Source organism: Toxorhynchites rutilus, chromosome 2, assembly GCF_029784135.1.
Source record: "Toxorhynchites rutilus septentrionalis strain SRP chromosome 2, ASM2978413v1, whole genome shotgun sequence".
Classification (NCBI taxonomy): domain Eukaryota; kingdom Metazoa; phylum Arthropoda; class Insecta; order Diptera; family Culicidae; genus Toxorhynchites; species Toxorhynchites rutilus.
In genome coordinates this window covers 137976338-137987711 of record NC_073745.1, presented here as the reverse complement: position 1 = coordinate 137987711, position 11374 = coordinate 137976338, and the positions used below count along the sequence as shown (strand labels likewise).

Genomic DNA, 11374 nt, shown 5'->3' with positions numbered 1-11374 from the left:
AGACGTAGGAGTAAGTCTTCATTTCCTCTTAACTTCCTTAAATCCACTTACAATTGCTTTTTCGAGAGCCGGATCACGAGTAAAATCTACGAATTTCTGAACAATTGAAAGGATCAAATTAAAAAACAATTCCCGAACAATCAAAGTCCTACGTTAAACTTTTGTTCGTGCCCTTAGCAACAGACCCTTTACTTTCGTTTGCTGAATAATATCATCAATCACTGACGCGTGACGTTCATTCAAAAACTTTAAGGATTTTTTTTCGAAAAATTTATCGTCTTTGAGGGTGACACCCGGGGCGGACCGCCCCTCAGAAATTCTAGGTGGCATTAAATAGAAAAATGAACATCAGTGCCTGAACGATTGAAAGGTCTAGTTTTGTCTATAATCTTCAAGACATCTAGAATCACATATGGCAACAGTGTCCGTGACGATTTTTGTTGCGATAACGACGTGGCAACGTAGTGTTTGATGCAGTGAACCAGTGTAGCGATAAATACGCATGTTTTTCAAATTTTGCACAAGTGCTACAAAATACGTTAAAAAATAATGGAATGGTGTTCTGGATAGATAATTTTATGCTGATTTCAAATTTGTATTCCGTTTTTAGTTTAAAAATTTTTGAAGCTGTGAAATGAGTGTTTTAGAGTAAGTACATTCTCTACATTGAATTCATGCAAAAGTAGACCTACAAAAAATTCTCTAAATATTTCCAAAGTTTTCTATAACAAAATGTCTTTCTTAGGGTCTCCTCTACACTTTCCCTTTAGTTTTCGGTGAAATGAATATTGAAAACGTATTCAGGAATTTTGAAAACATATATTTAGACACCCCACACGTGTTTTTCCTAAAATTTTAAATTTTAGCCCATCCCCCTGCCCTTGCTTTGGGGTTCATAACCAAAATTACTCAAAAATAGATTCAGCACCTTCGAAAACCTCCGTACACCTAATTTCAAGGCATTTCCATTCATTTTTTATATTTAACTAGCTGACCCGGCAAACTTCGTTCCGCCCAATGTTTTTTGTTATCAATACCTTCAAACATTCACGTTTTCTTACTATGAGCAAGTTCATGGGTCCAATCGCAGAACTGTTCATTGATTGATCTTCTATTCGACCCCGTTGAATTTACCTTTTCCTTTAAATTTCCTAGTATTTCTAACAAAACTCATCATTCTAATATCAGATTATTTTCAGACACAACTCTCGTTCAAGATTTTTCAACCACTTGCAAATAACACGTTTCTCCGTTACATGGAATAAATGTTTTATACAGAAAATATGATAGAATAAAGTCAGCCCTAAATCGGACAATTCCTTCCTCGAGTTCTGCTCTTATCAACACATCCGGCGATCCTTTTTTTGTATAAATAGAAGAAGATATAGGAGTGCGTTTCATCACATTAAAATCAATTTCCAGTTTCGAACAAAGAGCAATTTCGCTAGCCCAAACATCAAATGGACTAACAGCACTTGCCACTATGCAATTGTAGAACATATGGGAATTTAATTTTCCGAATTTTCCCTTTTTCCTTCAGAGTTTTCAGAAAATTTTCAATTGTCATGTTTGGTTGGAATATTTGTGGTTGAAATATGTGTAATACTTTTATGGGACCCCCTCTCCATTCCAGAGGAGGGAGGGGTGTCATACCATTATAGAAACATTTCTCATACCCAAAAACCTTTACATCCCAAATTGTGCTTGATTAGTTCTCGAGTTATGCCATTTGCTTGATTAGTTTTCGAGTTATTCAAAAATTTGTGTTTCATTTTCATGACAGCCTACCCTTAGAGAGCGGGAGGAGTGTTTAACACACATGCCAAGTTTGGTTTCGTTTGCTTGATTGATTCTCGAGTAATTCAGAAATTTGTGTTTCATTTGTATGGCAGATCCCCTTAGAGAGGGGGTGGCGAGTCTAACTATCATAGAAACATTTATTGCACCCTAAAACCTGAATATGCCCAATTTGGTTTCATGTGCTTGATAAATTCTCTAGTAATGCAGAAATTTGTGTTTCATTTGTATGGAGGCACTTTGTTCGCGGTTTTTTTTATACCCGGTTTTATTTTACGCGGTTTTTTTACGCGGATTTTGGAATTTACGCGGTTTATTTTTACGCGGACTTCGGAATTTACGCGGTTTTCTTTTACGCGGATTTCGAAATTTACGCGATTTTTTAACGCAGCACGTATCAATCGCGTAAAAATTCAATATGGTAATTGGTGTGACTATTCACGAAATAAGTTTGTATTGTTTTTTTAGCTGAGAAATGCTGAGAAATGAAAGGAGATACAGATAGCATGATTGTAGCATGCAAACAAAATCAGTTAATTAATTGTTAGAATATGGGTTGCATTTTAAACTAATAATTCACTGTTTGTTATATTTTTACACGAATTTTGAAATTTACGCGGTTTTTTTACGCGGATTTTGGAATTTACGCGGTTTTCTTATACGCGGTTTTTGTTTACGCGGAACATATCCCCCGCGTAAAAAGTGTACTTTTCAAAAGATGTTTTTTTTAAAGAAAAACGTACTAATAGCATGGACCTTAAATGTTTTTCATAATACATCTGCATAGTTTGCAAACATTGTTCACGTGTCAGTCTAGTCTTGAAGAAATGACAAATCAAAATCAAAGAATAAAACAAGTGATAGTTGTCAAAATTGTGCACATTTGAAAAAGTATTGCCAACTTAAAGTTCTGTGCCTCCATAAAATAAATACAAAAAAACAGGAAGTGGGTTATATCTATGGTATAACCGCAAGGGTGACGTAGGACTATCGTTGATTTAGAGATCATTTGTATGAAGTTGAATCTGAATTCATTCTGAATGAATGAATATTTGGAGAACTTCGAAAACGAGAGCGTTACGTTGGAGGCACAAGGTTTTATGCATCCAATATTGGATACGGAAATATCCTACTGATGGGGAAGAATAATCTTCAGAAGCTATCCTGTTGATTGCGATTGATTGAAAAATCACAAAACCTAATGTATTTGGTCACAGTGTTACATGGATAGAAAACATTCAATTAAACTCTTTCATATGAATGTAATTTTAAATTCCCAGAGGAACTGGCAGATTATTTTCAGTAACGATTAGATATTTCCACATTTTCCTCGATACTGGAAGCCCACCAGTGGTTAATGCTAACTCGATAACCATCTGTTAATAGCACTTGATTGAAACATATTTGGTCACAGTGTTACATGGATAGAAAACATTCAAATGAACTCTTTCACATGAATGTATTTTTAAATTCCTAGAGGAACTGGCAGATTATTTTCCGGGTTTTTCTCGATCCAAACGGAAAGAATTCCGTGCGTGTATGTGTGTGTGTGTGTGTGTGTGTGTGTGTGTGTGTGTGTGTGTAGCGGATGCTTTGAGATCTTCCCGGGGAACCGTTTGTAGCATCACTCTCCTCCTGATGGATTCCCTTCTGGCCTAAGGTGCACAAACAGGCTCTTGGTGACACCGTTCATCCGCGCTTTCATGATGAATGAAGAGCTTCACCACAACAGCGACAACATGCTCCAATCGCTGTTCAATTAGAACTGAGTGGATTTCCGAGCGGCGCTCGCTTATATACCGATTGGTGATTTCAATAGCCTATTTTGAAAGCAAATTTAAGACTATTGAAACATGTTTTTGGATCAGAAAGTAACAAGTATAGAACGCGTAGACATTTTATCTTTCGAATGAAGTGTTTATCATACCATTTCGTTCAGTTGTTTAGGAGCTATTAACACTCAAAATCTCGGTCTCCGGCGTAACGCTTTCGTTTTCGAAACTTTGATTTTACACCCCGGTATAGAAATGAAAGACGTAGTCCTACGTCAAAAGACAGTTGGTTTATCATTATTTAGTGGTCATACAACTATTCATGCATCTATCAAGGATCTGGGACGAGTATTTTTCGGGTTAAAGTCCCTTCTACATAAAAACGGAAGCGGTCACCTATGGAATACAAACATATTTCATGCATCATTGTCTCGCCATCTTCAATCACATGGCGTCGCTGCATATCGCGCCATCAGAAAAAAACAACATTCTGTATAGTAGTATTAGGGTAATTTTAACAATCACCGCTGTTACTGGTGCCCTTCCTACGCTTGGGAGTTCCACACACATCATTTGGTATTGTATACCTGCCGCGTGTTGTTAGAATATGTAAGTATATGAAATACCAAGCAACCCCAGCTTGGCAGCCGTTTGATCAGCCGTCGGCGTCCGATGTGACGTGGATGGGGGTGGAGGCAACGTGGTGGTGAGGTGTTTCTATCGGAGCCCCAGACGGGGATTGTTTGTCATTCGCGAAGTCGTGTTCCTACTCAACGGGTCGAGACGGGAAAATATTGGGATATATTCCAGCTTAAAATGTGCAAAACAGTGAATCGTAATGACATCATAGTACGCGAGTATTTAGTGTCAATTTGAAAATAGTTTCGAAAATACGCGAGAAACGAGAGAAAACTGTAGGAGGTGAACCGTAAGCTTGGTCATTCCTTTTGAACGAAAGCTAAACGCTGAAAGAATTATAAAAACTCACCCCAGGCGGATTAGTCCTATTAAAGAAAAGCGTTGGTGGCAGTAACACAGCGAGAGGGGAAAAGCCTGAAATTATTCCGCAGTGACCAGGTGAGCCTTTCGGGTCGCTTTCCAGTCGCGCGTTTCACGTTGCGTTGGAAACGTCATTAAACAGCACCGTGTGCCATACGTTTCGCGAGGAGTAGCTGCGGGACTGTTGCCTCCACCGATTCTTGCTATCGCTCTAACGCATACGCATACTTCCAGCAGCATTAGAGCGAATTAAAAAACCAAACAGTGTTATCAAGTGTGATCGGGTGTTTTGTGTGCGGGTGGTGCATGTAAACAGGCGATAAACTGGATGACAATGAACCAAGTGCATGGAAGATGATAATTAGTAATTACGAAACTCCACACGCTTGTGCTGCTCAGACTTTGATTGAAACAGTGCATGTAAAAAAAAGAAATTGTGTTTTCGAGAAGTATACTCCTAAAACTAATCAATTTAGTCTGTGAATTCAATCAGTCGAAATCGGATCGTTTAGTTGTGTTGAAGGATTCTGTACAATAGGGGTTCTCAGATTTCATACAAGGTAAGACCACGGTTCTTCGTTATTTCATACTTTATTATTAATAAGTGAACAGTTGAATTCCTGAACTTTATGTGTACGAAGCCAACATATGAACCGATGACAGTATTTGTTTTTTTTTGGTACATACGGAGCATCCCAATTACAAATTGGCTAATTTAGACTAATGGGTATCGTAATAGACTTCAGACCAGATGACGACATAAACCGGGGTGATGATCTAATGTCCTTAGAGACATTGTGCGGAACATTTGTGCAAAACAGCGAAAGAGAAAAACGAAAACACGAGAAGAAATGAAGTCACGTTTCGCGTTTGTGCGTTTTGTTCGCCAAACATTTCAGGCGACAACAGTAGCAGCAGCGCAATTTAACGAATCTGACCACTTGCCATTCCAGTCGAATGCTCAGTTTTGTTACTCGTATAAACAAAGATTAATAATCTGTCAGCGAAAATGTGCTTGCACTAAAATGCGCTATCATAGCGCTTAAAATTTAGATCCAAGGACCAACGCTTTCGTCATTTATCATTTTTCTAATATTTTATATTTTTCTAATAGTTATGTCTACAACAGTCATTGAGGTATTTATTGGGAAAGGACTGAACAGTGCTGTTGTCGTCTGGTATCAGCACATTATTTATCAACATCATGATTTATCGACCAAACTTTAGGAATGGGCACGCAACGGGACAGGAAATGGAACGCCGAACTGAATTCAATTCCATTTGTTCATACACGAGTGTGAACGTAAAATAGGGAAAAACAAAACTAATCGAATCCATGTGAAGTCAGGCACAGTAGCGCACTTAACTGATACTGATAAACGAGCGGCTGTTGCTGGATAACAATTTTAGGGAACGAAAGTTTGGTCGATTCACAGTTTCTTTTTATTGGGGCACTGGTTACCTATATTTTCTAAAGCTGCATCTCATTTGTTTGATTTTGGAAATAGAATGTGAACGGAACCGTAACAACCTGATCGCACTATGAATTGCACATTTATTATGATGTATTTTGTAGTGCCTTAGTCTTGGATTGGACGTTTCCGATAAAACAATTGCATTGTTTTGAAAGTAATGCTATACTTCTTGTGTTGATGATGAAAAACAGTGTTGTGTTGACGTCACATACAGTATACAATAGTCGGTCTCATTCAATTGCACTAATAATTTGTGATAAATTTAGAAATTCAAAAAAGTTAAATATAGAACTTGAGGTAGGACTTGGGGTGAACGGGCAAAGACGGCCACCCTAAGCATGGATTACAATCAAATACAATGTATACGAATTTGAAGCACTTCGTTGTGTAACCATCGATCTTTAGGCTGTTTTCTACAATCACGTAGATTTTCAGAAAGATTACTTATTATTTCATAATGTTATACGATAAATCAAAAAAGGTATAAAAATTGTGATACTAAAATCATGCGGGGTAACGTTGGCCACCACTAGGGATATGAAGGCCACGTGATTCAAGCCGTATAGAGGATTATTGTTTCCGGCGAAATTGTACTACAGATGAAGGCCGTTGTACTATACTGCCCATGTTTGCATAGGAGACGTAATCATCAACACCATTAGTGTTAGAAAAATGCAATTTTGCTGTTTTTTTGCCTACAAGCGTAACCATGCAAATTTCCAATGAAATAATCTGTCCAGTTGAAGGATATTATCGGCAAAAAAGGGCCTAGGAGATTTTGCGAATTAATTTTTTTTATTTGGAAAACGCTTGCGTCTATTTATGCGGACAATCAATCGTTTTAATGAACATTTGTTCGCATAGCTGGTCGTAATCACCAGGTTGCTCTGTCTGTAGCGTTGGTATTTAAATTTCCGAAAATAGTCAAAACGCCTCTTTCGGTAGTTTCAGTTGTTATCGAGTAAAATCAAAAAGGTTTGGAAGAAATTTAGTGAAATTTCTGGAAAAGGTGCTCTGGATTTGTTGCGAGTCTATGATAGTACTTATTTCCAGAATACTCTGGGATATAACAGTAGGTTCGTGTATTTTTTCAATTAATTTATCTTCTATATAAATAAAAATGGATCGTCAAATGTATTGGTAAGCGAAAAACCTGAGGAAGGGAATAGTCAGATCTGAGCCGGCTTTATTTTGTTGTACTGTTCTGAAACAATTGAACTTGTAAAGGCAATCTGCAATGTTGTTACTTTTAGCAACATGATTCGTGAATTAGGCAGAGCAACAACTTGAAAATGAAAATTTTCAATAAGCAAAATATACGTTATTGGTCAGGCAGCAATCCACATGTACCCAATGAGTCATCATTGCATCCCGAAAAAAATATGGTTTGGTGCGGTTTATGGTCTGGCGGCGTCATTGGGCCGTACTTCTTCGGTGATCATCAAGACCGGCACGTTTTTTTTTTTTTTTTATTAATCCGATTATTTTTACAGGCTCAGTTACATAAGTTTAATGGAGCCAAACTCTTAACTATATTTCAACTAGCATATATCAACATGTTGTTTCCTTAATTCTATGGTTAATGAAATAGGAAACCGATTACTCGCGGTCGACTCGAGTTTAGAAGGGTGACACATTTTCATTAGGAAAAGGATGGGATGTAAGGAGATGTGTGTTTACACTCGCACTCACATTCACATTCACATTCACATTCACATTCACATTCACATTCACATTCACATTCTCATTCACACTGACACTTCACACTCAATTCTTAAAACTATCCTTACATTTAATATGTGTTTACAATTTAACTTATTCTAATGTTAGTAGGAAGGGAACCGATAGCTCGCGAAGGACGAAAAGGAGGGGAAAAGGATGTATGAACAATCACACTCGAAGATCGATAGCTTTAAGGAAAACATATATTTGGGACATGTAATCAAGGTCTAACCGAGCCAACACATCTCTCACCGGCACATTGGACTGTTTTCCTCCAGCCCGAAGGGAGTTTTCTAAATTCGATCTGGCGACAAGATACAACTCGCACGACCAAACAACGTGTTCGATGTCGTGGTAACCATGGCCACAACCGCAGAGATTGCTGTCGGCAAGATTAAAACGAAAAAGCAGCGCGTCTAACGAACAGTGATTGGACATGAGTCGGGAGAAGGTGCGAATAAAGTCCCGACTCAAGTCCAGACTTTTGAACCACGGATTGAGGCTAACCTTAGGGATAATTGAGTGGAGCCACCGGCCCAATTCATCTTCGTTCCATTTGCGTTGCCAGTTAACGATGGTATTTTTACGAACTAAAGAATAAAATTCATTGAAGGCGATTTGACGCTGATAAATTTCGCCTTCAATTGCACCTACCTTTGCTAATGAGTCAGCCCTCTCATTACCCGGAATTGAGCAATGTGAAGGGACCCAGACAAAGGTAATGACATAACAGCGTCTGGATAAAGCACTCAAAATTTCTCGTATTCTCTCAAGGAAGTACGGCGAGTGCTTTTCCGGCCTCACTGAACGGATAGCTTCGACAGAGCTAAGACTATCCGTTACAATGTAATAGTGTTCAACAGGTCGTGAGGCGACGCTGTCCAGCGCCCAGTGTATTGCTGCCAATTCAGCAATATACACTGAGCAAGGATACTGAAGACTGTGTGAGGTGCTAAAAAAATTGTTGAACACTCCAAATCCTGTGGACTCATTCATAGAGGACCCATCAGTAAAGTACATATTATCACAATTGACACGCCCATACTTTGCTTCGAAAATCGTAGGAACGATCCCCGATCGATGATAATCTGGAATTCCATGGATATCCTGCTTCATGGACAGATCAAAATGCACAGAGGAAATGATGTAGTCAGGAAAACAAACACGGTTGGGAATATACGAAGAAGGATCAACCTGCATGGAGACGATTTCATGATATGAGCTCATGAATCCAGAATGAAAATTTAGCTCGATCAGCTGCTCAAAATTTCCGATCACCAATGGGTTCATAACCTTACACCGGATGAGGAACCGAAGAGATAATAAATTGAAGCGATCTTTTAGTGGGAGTACGCCTGCCAAAACCTCGAGGCTCATGGTATGCGTTGAGGGCATACATCCCAACGCAATACGGAGACAAAGATACTGAATTCGCTCGAGTTTAATGAGGTGTGTTTTGGCAGCTGATTGAAAACAGAAACTGCCATACTCCATCACTGAGAGAATAGTTGTTCTATACAACATTATAAGATCTTCGGGGTGGGCTCCCCACCAGGTGCCGGTAATTGTACGGAGAAAGTTTATTCTTTGTTGACATTTTTTACTCAGATACCTAATATGGGCCCCCCAAGTACATTTGGAGTCGAACCAGACCCCAAGATATTTGAATGACATAGCATGAGTGATCGGTTTACCCAAAAGTTGAAGCTTTGGTTTTGCTGGTCTATGCTTCCTAGAAAAAACCACCATCTCTGTTTTCTCCGTGGAGAATTCGATCCCTAGCCCAATGGCCCAGGTTGAAAAATTGTTCAAAGTATCTTGTAAGGGTCCTTGCAGGTCGGATTCGTTTGATCCTACGACAGACACCACTCCATCATCTGCAAGTTGTCTTAGGCTGCAATTTTGTGTAAGGCAATTGTCGATGTCGCTTACATAGAAGTTGTACAAAAGGGGGCTTAAACATGAGCCCTGGGGGAGTCCCATGTAGGAGACCCGACTTACTGTCGAATCCCCGTGAGAAAAATTCAAATGTTTCTCACAAAGCAAGTTATATAACATATTATTCAATAGAGGCGGCAGACCCCGAGAGTATAATTTGTCTGACAGGACCTCTATCGAAACTGAATCAAAGGCCCCCTTTATGTCCAAGAATACTGAAGCCATTTGTTTTTTTTCGGCGTAAGCCATTTGAATTTCTGAAGAAAGCAACGCAAGACAATCATTCGTCCCCTTGCCCCTGCGGAACCCATATTGTGTATCTGAGAGTAGGCCATTCGTTTCTACCCATCGATCAAGGCGAAACAAGATCATTTTCTCCAACAATTTCCGTATACAAGACAGCATTGCTATTGGGCGGTACGAATTGAAGTCGGACGCAGGTTTTCCGGGTTTTTGAATAGCTATAACTCGTACTTGTCTCCAATCATTTGGAACAATATTATGTTCCAGAAACCGATTGAATAAATTCAACAAGCGATGTTTCGCCACATCAGGGAGATTTTTCAGCAAGTTGAACTTAATTCTATCCGATCCCGGAGCAGAATTGTTACATGAAAGGAGAGCAAGAGAGAATTCTACCATCGAAAACTCGGAATCAAGATCGCACCTATCTTGTGGTATATCTCGAACAATTTTTTGCACAGGAGCGGAATCAGGACAAACCTTCCGTGCAAAATTAAAAATCCATCGATGTGAATATTCTTCGCTTTCATTCGTTGAAGAGCGATTTCTCATGTTTCGAGCCACTTTCCATAATTTTTTCATTGACGTTTCTCGTGACAAACCTCCCACGAAATTTCGCCAATAAGCACGTTTTTTCCCTTTGATCAAGTTTTTAAATTGATTTTCAAGGTCCAAATACGATTGAAAATTTTCAGGGGTTCCACGTTTCCGAAAAGCTTTGAATGCGTTCGATTTATCCTGATAAAGCTTGGAACATTGGCTATCCCACCATGGATTGGGAGGCCTTCGACGAATAGTGGAGCCTGGGATGGGTTTCGTTTGAGCGCGAACCGCGCTGTCATAGATCAAACGAGAAAGGAAGTTATACTCCTCCAATGGAGGTAAACCATCTCTGGAATTGATGGCTAGAGCAATCGCGTCCGCATATTTTTTCCAGTCAATGTGTCTTGTGAGGTCATATGCCATGTTTATAGATTCAGAAGAATTCGACCCAATGGTGATGGAAATTTTGATTGGCAAGTGATCACTACCGTTGGGGTCCTGGATTACATTCCACTTGCAATCTAACGATAGTGAATTCGAGCAAAGCGAGAGGTCAAGAGCACTTGGGTTAGCAGGAGGTTTAGGTACACGTGTTGTTTCCCCAGTATTCAAAACGGTCATATTGAAGCTGTTACAAAGGTCATATATCAACGATGAACGATTGTCGTCGTACTGTTCCCCCCAGGCAGTTCCGTGAGAGTTGAAGTCTCCCAAGATCAATCGTGGCTCAGGAAGGAGTGAGCACATGTCAACAAGTTGCTTGCGGCTAACCGCAGCTCTCGGAGGCCAATACAAGCTGACAATACAGAGGTCTTTTCCTCTGATGTTTGCATGACAAGCAACAGCTTCAATCCCTCCAATAGGTGGAAGGTCAATTCGAAAAAA

The 11374-nt window shown here is 39.4% G+C and overlaps 1 protein-coding gene across 2 annotated transcripts in view; it reads left to right on the top strand.

Moving 5' to 3' along the window:
• Window positions 1-4315: 4315 nt before the first annotated feature.
• LOC129770275 (serine-rich adhesin for platelets) overlaps window positions 4316-11374 on the top strand; it is a 156133-nt gene continuing 149074 nt past the window's right edge. For both annotated transcript variants that reach the window (XM_055772998.1, XM_055772997.1), the window contains exon 1: window positions 4316-5128. The gene's annotated coding sequence lies outside the window, so the exon portion shown is untranslated. The remainder of the gene's footprint in view (window positions 5129-11374) is intronic.